Here is a 10,124-nt window from a genome sequence, read left to right on the forward strand (position 1 = left end):
AAAGTCCCGTTTATCTTTTATGTTAGCCTGACAAGCCAGACCCACATCAAGATGTTTGGTCTGGAAACTCACCATAGACAGGGCTCAATCCGAGGGGCGGGATAAACGGTTGTCTTTCAAACTTCCTCTGCACGCGATAGGATAGCGCTACAACCAACCAGAGCAACGACGGTGAAGGGGAGCTCGCTGACTGATTAAACATTCGCCGTATCCGGTCGGCTAAACTCCGAACACATCTTCCCTTTTTAAGAATGACTTCAGTACCGCTCTTTGTTCTTTTCTCAGAGGAAAGCTTAACTCCAAGTCTACCGGAGGCGCGGGCAGAGCTGATTCGAAAGACCGCCGCCGTTCGCCAGTTTCTGTGTTTACTAGAAGCACGCAAACGCAACTCGGCCGTCGTCATTATGGCCCCGCCCGCCGACTCTATACACGATGTGATTGGCCCGTCCAGATTCTGAGGAATACAGCTCAGATAGGAATTGATAGTTGCTAGACCACACTTGCGGGCAAATAAAATTTGCTGCCGCTAGGATGCGTCTAGATTTCTAGGCTACTTTTACGTATCTGTCAGTCTGAAATGTCGTTGCCATAACGCGTTGCTATGGGTGGTGTGTGTTTTACTTGAATAATAATAATAATAATAATAATAATAATAATAATAATAATAATAATAATAATAATAATAATAATATATTTTATTTGTAAAGCCCTTTTCATAGTTAAAAACAATCCCAAAGTGCTACACATAAAACAAATAAAACAAAATTAAAAACTGGAAAGAACACAAAAAAAAGTTAGCAAAAAGTAAAAAATGCTTATTTAAAAAGAAAGGTTTTTAGTTCTTTCTAGAGTCTATGGCTTAAGATTCGCTTGACTTGACTGTTCATTCTGAACACTGCGTCCTCTCTATATATTTATATTTTTGTTGTAATTATTATGCTCATTGTAAAAGTAAAATACAATAAGTTTGTATCTGTAATCGCAAACCAGATGGGTCATTCAGTGAACGCCTGTGGCTCGACGGCAGGAAAAACAATCCAAACAGTCACGATTTTTAAACCTTTTTCATCATTAATCAAAGCTATTCTAAATGTAGGCTGTCAATAAGGAGGAAAGAGGGGTAGTGTCTCTTCAAAAAAAAAGAAATATTACAAAAATAAATCAACGTAAATGTATATAAAACATTATAAAAACGCATATACTTCTTAATGTAAAGTAACACTGTCCAACAGCGACACCCGCAGGTGAAGTTAGCGGGTTTCCTGAGCCCATAACAGACCTGCCAAAGTCACGCTATGATTGGATGTTGGAGAACATAGCGTGGCATGGGGACGTAATGACGTGCCATAATCGATCTATGTTCTATCACATGTAAAACGGGAACATGAACGGAGTACTCTAAAAGCAACTCATGTAAACACCTTAATCAGAATATTGTCTTATTTAGAATAAGGTCAATAATTAGATTACTGCTGTCCATGTAAACGTAGTCAGTGAGTGCGCCGTAAGGGGCGCTTTTGTATCAGTTTCTGCTTTGCTGTTTAATTATTTGAAACATAGCACACTGGTATCAGTAGTTATGAAAAAATTTATCTTGAACTCTGCCATGGAAACTAGCATTAATAAACCATAATTAAACAATTTAATAAGGAATTAAAAAGGAATTTATACCTGAATGATATTATGCTTGATCAGCAGGGTTTGGAAAGTTGATGGATGATTCAGCTGCTGGCGCCATCTTCTGGCGAGATGCCGCGACCATGACAGTGCATTGTGGGTATTTTCTTGCCGCTGAGCATACGTTAACAGGAGCAGTGTCCCAAAAGCAAGCTGTGTCCCAAAGTGAAGTGCGCGCACTTCGAAGGCCGCATTTGAAGTGCGATTACGTCACAGCGGCACTACGAAGGCTGTCCCAATGTGAGAGCTGCACCTTGAAGGCCACATTTGAAGTGCGATTGCGTCACAGCGGTGCGACGAAGGCTGCCGCAATTCCAAGGGGGTAATCTAGCACTCGGAAAGCGTTCCACCCCTAGGGGCTGCCATTGCTAACCGAGCCATCACCTGCTGTTAGCATCCCATTGACTCCCTTTTATTTTTGAGTCACTTTGACAGTGAATAACTTTACATCTGAGGCGTTTAAAGACTCCATTTGTCCATTGTTTATTTCTAAAGAAACACGACAATGCATAAAAGGCTCCATTACCTTGTATCTTACACTATCGCCCCGCAGAAGCTGTTTTTGTGAAAATAGGCTAACGATTGCGTCATAACCAACGCGACCCTGTCGCACAGTTGAGAAATTACCGTATAGACCTGAGGAGACGCTCGCAGGCAATCTTTTACTGTCTATGAGACAGTCGGGGGGACGTGTAGACATAAAGTCTGATAAAGTCAAGGGAGAAGAATGGGGAGAAGCCCATAGTGAGCCAAAAGCAACGGGAGAAAATATTTAAACAACATGATTCAGCTTTCACTTTCCACATCTACTAGAAGACTTACAGCTGTCAGACAGGAGGCTCACGTCACATCTACGTCGTCAAGCTCAGTCTGAGCCTGCGCAGTTCGCTCAGCCATCAGGAAGTGAGTGCCCCTAGGTTGACTTCATTATTTCGCAGTTGACGTCAATGGGATCGCTCGGTCCATTTCTTTTACTGTCTATGCGCAATTCATGAGCGACTTCAAAATGCGTCCTTCGGTTCTCAGGCAAAGGAAGGGTACTGTAGAACCTTCCCACAACTTCGCAGCCTTCCCTATCCCAGAATTCATAGCACACTGGTGACTACAGGATTTGACTGGTCCGCATTCCCTCGGCACTCGATCAGATTTCCCAGTTAAAGATGTTATAGCGGTCGGTAGCCTAACTCAAGTGTAGCCTGGATATTATTGAACACAACAGCGCAAGCGCTTTAAGTAAATAAAATGTTAGTGCATTCGCACAGTTCCCAGTTCCCTGCGAGCAACCAAGATGAACTTTAATTTCCCAACTTTTAAATGCTATTTATTTCGCCATTCTCTCAAGAAGATGAATCAGTCCATTATCACCCTTTTCGCTGTTTCTTTCTCTTTTTTTTTCATACACTTTCTTTAAATAGTCTTCAAAATATAATCTGCAGGGCTGTTTCGTCCCGCTCGCGCTATTCTGCACCGCACCATTCCGCTCGCGCGTAAAATTCACTCAGTGGCGCCACCACCCCTGGCCAACCCCTGGCCACCCCACTGGCCACCCCGCTGGCCATGGCGTAGGTTTATAGGGGAGGGTAGGTACTAGTCCCAATCAATATTTGGAATAAGCAAAATGATGCGTCCCGTATCAAACCAATACGGACGCGATGCACAAGATTGGGTTTTAGCGCCGCTTTGCTGCCATAGCGACGGAGTCTCGAGAGCATGCGCTGGAAACTTGCGCGGTTTTTAAAAAACATGTTGAGCTTGCGTCCACAGTTTGAACGCAAGAGGATTTCCAGATATAGGGCTGAATAGAAAAAAAAGGTATCATGAGTGGGTCTGTCCAGTAACTTAAGATGAACCTAAGACAAACTGCACCCTTTGCAGAGAAGCATTTCAGTGTCTCAGACTGTCTGACTTAAAGCATGCGATGACAGACACATCCGTGAACTAAAGGTAGTTTTTTTAATGGATAAAATAATATTCCATACATTATCAGAGCTTGGCAGACTTATTTTTCTAGACATTAGAACGGTTAATTAATAGATTATAGCCTATTAATGTTATCAATTTATCATTTAGCAGTTTGATATTTAAAAAATATTTAGATTAAAATTAGACAAATAATTACATAACAATATAGTCATAATAGTAAATTAATAAAGAGGATTAAACATTTTTGAATTTCAGAATTGTCAGTAAAGTGGTTACTGGTTCAGAATGACTGCTTAAAGAGACAGTGCACCCAAAAATGAAAAATCTGTCATAATTTCCTCACCCTCAAGTTGTTCCAAACCTGTATACATTTCTTTACGTAGAATACATATGAAGACACATTCCTACCATGGAAGTCAATGTTGCCCCCAAAGCAAACATTTGGTTACAAACGTTCTTCAAAATATATTCTGTTCAACAGAACGAAGAAACTCATACAGGTTCGGAACATCATGAGGGAGAGTAAATGATGACAGAAATTTCATTTTTGGGTGAACTATCCCTTTAAAGTACACCAATACAGGCTACTAAAGAGATCTTTAGAAATAAATAAAATAGTCAAAAGTAAAATAATTTAAAATGTGTTCTGTTGCAAGTTTACATCCTTGATTCCATGTTTATTGTTACACCAGAGATCAGCCTGGCAGGGTTCAACACAGGCCACCTTCTGGGAGTTTTACAGTGTTTTATATTACAAAATATACAGACTGACGCAAGTGTGTATGGAACATGATGCGCCACTGGTTTATTTGTATAGTGTGATGGAGTTTGACTTTTATGTGTGCATTTATTAACAAAAATGTGTATTAGATCATATCACAAATGCATTCATCTTTTTAATATTAGAGCTGTACTGTTGGAAAATATGAGTTCATTGTGAGTTCACTAAATCTTAAAGGTATGATGCATTAAATATTGAAATGTTTAATTTTCCTCTTTTTTTAAACACTGTATCACAAACACTTACAAATATATGCATATGTTTTAGCATGCTAATCAGGGCACATTACTCAAATAATAAGTGTAGGAGCATTTATACTCACTTTAAGACAGGTTAATTTTATTTTCCTATTTTAGCCACTAGAGGGAGCATTGCACTAGGCGTGGCACTTCACTGAGAGTTGAGTATATTTACAGGTGTGGTAATTTAGTTAGACAAGGTGTGGATGGCGGGGAACACACGGTTCTTACCATAGCCGTGAACACCCTTTCCACCAGCAGCACAACACCACTTGTTTATAGCCACACTGGGTGAAGAGCCATTCGATGGAAAATACCATTTTTACTTTTATAATAAAAGAGAAAAGAAAGCTAACGTCTGAGCTTGGATTCCTGTTGCTATGAGTTGAGAACACCACGCCATCCATGCCGAGGCTTACAGGATAGCCTCAACAACAGTAAGAACCTGTTCCTTTTTGTTTGGATACACTTCTGAATTGGGCAGGAGCATCATAATCATTTGGATATCGAAAGGAATGTCCGTTGCATTGGATTGCTTGTCTATCACGGAGCCTGGAAGTTTGAATTGAAACATCTGTAGGTCCTCACGTAGACCACAACCACAGAACGCTGGTGGGTACACTTTTATATTTCTGGCAATGGAATTGGAAAAGGGTGGACTCTTGAAATTGAAATGAAAGACTGTTTCAGTGCTTGTGCTTTGAAAAGGCTGTTACTTAAGGACGTGTTGTGTGTGCTGTTGGTTGCCTCCGTATTAGTAAAGTTAACTGTGCTGTTTAATTGATACGCTTGATGCACAAAGAAAATTTGCCTGATAAGACCAAGACCGCTTCTGTGGCTACAGACGAGAATGATATTCCTGATAAGTCTAGTTCTGTTGTTGACAATTCGGGGAAACCGAATTCGGGGAATTCAAATGCTGTTTGAAAATCTGCAAAAAAAATTGTAAATCCCACCTTATGCAAGCTAGTAAAATTTAGCAAAGGATCAATGAGGCTCTCTCTGGGAAAAGGACATCTCAAACTGTGTTTCACGTGAAAAAATATCTAAATAAATATATCACGTTGTGTAATGATGCTTTGGAAATTCAAATTACTCTGCTGGAAATGCCTTTGCCAGACCCTGAATACAATAAGCAACAACATTGGCTAGCACAGAAAACAGAGGAAATTAACAAATTTGAGAATGATGTGAGGAAATGGTTGGCTGACACTGCTGAAACAAAAGATGATGAGAATCTTGATGTGTTGTTTACAGGGCTCTCAAGTTTTGAACTGAGTTCAGAGTGAGATTTCGGCCGTGGGTTTGGCTGGGTACGGGGGTCTGATATGAAAAATGACAAATTCGTACAAATAAAATAAATATGTATTTAATGAGAGAGCGAGAGAGAGAGAGAGAGACTTTTGACTTTTACAAAACCTTTATTTTACATTATTTAAAAAGATTTTAACACCTAATTAAAATCCCATTAACATTACCATCAAATAAATATATTAAATTGTATTCTTACATACCAAAGGCAAAAAAAAAAAACTCAATGAATAAATCACATTACCAATTAAAAACCAACCTTCCAAACTCACTCACTAAATATGTATTTAATGAGAGAGAGAGAGAGAGAGAGAGAGAGAGGTTAGTGTTGTTTATTGGTGTTGGTAGCAGGTTTTTGAGGCCTTCAGCCCAGGGGTTGGTGGCACCTTAACATGAGCACGGTCGTGCTGAAGTGAGCTGTGGTTTACAACAGAGATTATTTTACTCTCAAATAATCTTAGACAAGCTGCCTATGATTATTGTTTGCTATATCAGTATGGTTGTATTTTTTCCTCTCTTTATGACAGCGGAAACAACTCCCACACCAATACCCCATCATTTTTTAGCCATACAGATAGGCTAAGTACAAGACATAATTATAAACTGTCTACTTTTATTTGTGTACACACTCAAAATAACAACAAAGGCTGTGGATTCAGGGAACGGAGCACCAAACTCCAAACAGTCTTTATTTCAAATATGTATTTTGTTTATTAAAAGCAAAGTTTTTAATTTCAAAAGCATTTCTGAATTCAGTTAAAATAACAAAATGTAAAAAAAAATTTTTTTGCCACCATGCAAAATTTAATTAATGCTTGAATAACACCTATGTCTCCTTTCCATTAAAAATAATGGCTAGTGCGGTGACGTGGCATAATTTTTGGAATTGCTTGAACATGTTAAAGCCCCACTTGGCTACTTTTGCTCTCGGGGTCCCCCTACAGTTTGGAAAAAATAATGTCCTCAACTACTGTCGTAAGCTCTGTAATCCTACAACAGGGGATGCCATCGCGCGTGCATTTGTTGACATGACAACCCTGATAGCCCTGAACTAGTGATGCGTGGCTCGTCTCATAACCCGCGGACCCCGTATGTCTATTTAATGATTGCGGGTGCGCGGCGGGTTGTAAAAATATATACAGTGGTGCGGTGCGGGCCAAATAACTTCATAAAAGCGTCCCGCGGGTCGGTGCAGCACTAACAGTTCCCCTGAACACTGCAAGAGGATTTCGAGTTCTTCTGGCGTCGCGTGTGAAATGTCTTCATCCCAGGTAACGTTACAGTCAGTGGCATGTTTCAGCATGTCATATGAATATAATTTCATGGGTTTTTTTCAAACGCCAAATAATCACGATGCTCACATTTACAAGCCAGCGTCATTATAGTAGTCTATTGGTTACCGTTTTACAGAATCTATATGATACTTCAATTCAATGTTTGAGTGGTAGCTCACCGTAACAAGCATGACAGCATCGGTCGGGCACGCCTCCTCCAGCTCACGCCGACGAGCAAACGCTGGTCACATTTTGATCCTCGTCCTGCCTTTAATCCCATCACTTTTTCTTTTCCTCTTATTGCTTTCCTCCAACAAAACCTTTTCTTTCTTATGTGTCTGTGCTGCTTCGGACATGACTATATTATCCGACGAACAAAGTTGTGCTCGCACGTCCGAATGTAAGGAAGTGTGTGTGTGTGTTGGTGGAAGTGACGTATATGCCGTAAAGCAGTCGAATTTTGTAGTTCTTTTTGTTCTCGGGTTACTACCCGAAACCCGAAGTTTAAAAGTACGATTAAAAACGATACAGACCCCATCAGGCTATGGCAGACGTGTCATTCAACCTATTGTAAGTCGATTTATCATCACAAGAGTCTTAAAAAATATATTATGAAGGTTGAAAAGTTACCTAGTGCTGCTTTAAACACATCTAATTATTTCTGTAATACATTAATTTTAATTTTGCAACTTATATAAAGTATTAGCCTACAATATACAATTTATGTTAAAACTAGTGTAGGAAATAGCAAATGTAAATTATATTATTCATTTTGAATTATTATTTTGCTCCAAATGTTGCACACATGGTATGGAAAATGTAAATGTAAATTTTTAAATGCATTGCCATTTTACATATTGCATTGAAAATTTTATATCGCTACACTTCAGCTTCCATAAATAGGGGTGAGCACGGATATATTTGATCTGTAATTAATGTTAGTAAAATTTAAATATTATTTTTATTTTTCGATATTGCTTCGCAGGCCTAAATGCAGTGAATCCATTATACATCCCTCTAAATCTCGCAGTTTTAACTAAATCCACTGGGTGGTGCTGTGGAGCGGGTTAATAACTCGACTGTATTTGATCACTAATGTCGTCTGCCTCGTGATGTTTGGAATTACTTAAATGAAAATGATCTTACAAAATGGAGTTACTTTTAATAAATTAATTAATGAAAGTGAGTTTTAAAAAAATCACATCCAAACACCAGTCGAATGAGGACAGCTGTCCATCACCGCGTTCACGAGTGCAGGTGAGCACAGATGTTCACTGAGTGAGAGCGCAATAACGTATGATAGCAAAATGCAATTCATGCAAATCATGATTGAGACAAGGCTTCCTTTAAGTTTTGTTGAGGGATTAAGAACAGAAAACAAAGTGCTGTCAGAAACTTAACTTGACACCGTTATCTTTGTGTCTCTGCGTCTGTCATCGGGGTTTGTAGTTGCCAACTAACGGTACTTCAGCGAGCATTGTGGCGTTAATCACAGAATGTGACGTTGGAATCAGAACGTAAACGTTATTGGGTGGAGGGAATATCTATATCTTACCCAGATACAGCAAATCTATTTTATGATTGGCTGTTCGGTCTCTATATATTTTATATTAGATTAACTGGTGCGTGGCAGGGCCGTCAGACCTCTGTGGGGAACTCGCTTGATTCCTCTAATAGCGCGCAACCTAGTGTGTGTTACCCTGGCGATTTCTCTTCGTGAGAAATACAAGGTGTGGCGTGTGAGCGTGTGAACGGGTTGAAATGCGTGTGTCTCACGCCCAATGCGTGAGACTTGAGAGCCCTGTGTTTATAACAAATTTTGACATAAGGCCGGAAGATAGGATATCCAATGTTTCAAGTAAAGGGTCAAACCATAAAGACCATTCTTCTGTCCATTCAAAGGCTTCTAGTGTTATTTCTGTATGTTTAGAGGTAAAGGCTGAAAGGGCTGCACTTTTACAGTCCGCGGCTGCCTTGAAAAAAATGTATGACATTGAGGTTGAAGAGGAAGCCCTTCAAATGGAAAAGACAAGGTTGAAAAGGAAAAAGGAACTGTTAGAGGTTGAGGCTAAGTTGGCTGCTGCTACAGCTAGATTGTCTGTGTTTGAAAATGTGTATGGGTATGAAGAGGATAACGGAGAAGATGCCATGAATGCCTATCTTCATGCTCATTTGAAATCACAAACATCAAATTATTCGAAGACTGCTTCCGTTTTGCAATCGTCTAAAACTGTCTCTTTCCAACAGGACCTTTCTCTTCCATTGGCCGTATGGCCTAAAGAAAGGCTGTATATTCCACAAGCTCAGTCTTTGGAAAGGTCTGGTAACTCTTTGTCTTCAGTGTCATATACACCATCTTCTCACAGGTCTGAGGTACGAGAGAATGTTCATGGAACCAGACTCGCCAACACTGCACCATCAGGACTTCAGCCCTTGACTTTACAAGGGAGTCAGCCTACCCAAATGCCTGAGTTTGAAGTGCAGGGAAATGGATCCAGACTCACCAGTGCTTTAACAGCAGGATCTCAGCCACTGACCTCACAAGGGAGTACACGTATGCAATCACAGTCACAACATTCTCTCGATTATGTTCAACTACCTACTCTACATGACCTTATGCAACAGCAAACTAACATCACTGCTCAGTTGGTTCAGAACCAAGTCTTAGCCTCTCTTCCTCCACGAGCTATTCCAGAGTTTGATGGTGATCCACTTAAATATGCTGCCTTTATTAGAGCCTTTGAGCAAGCAATTGAGAAGAGAATTTCAGATAAACAAGATTGTCTCTATTATCTCGAACAACAAACCAGAGGGCAGCCAAGAGAACTTGTTCGGAGTTGCTATAATACGGCTCCTGGGCAGGGTTATGAGAGAGCAAAAAATTTATTGAAAGAACACTTTGGAAATGAACAAAAAATT

The sequence above is a fragment of the Pseudorasbora parva genome, chromosome 2 (genome assembly GCF_024679245.1).
Source record: "Pseudorasbora parva isolate DD20220531a chromosome 2, ASM2467924v1, whole genome shotgun sequence".
NCBI classification, from domain to species: domain Eukaryota; kingdom Metazoa; phylum Chordata; class Actinopteri; order Cypriniformes; family Gobionidae; genus Pseudorasbora; species Pseudorasbora parva.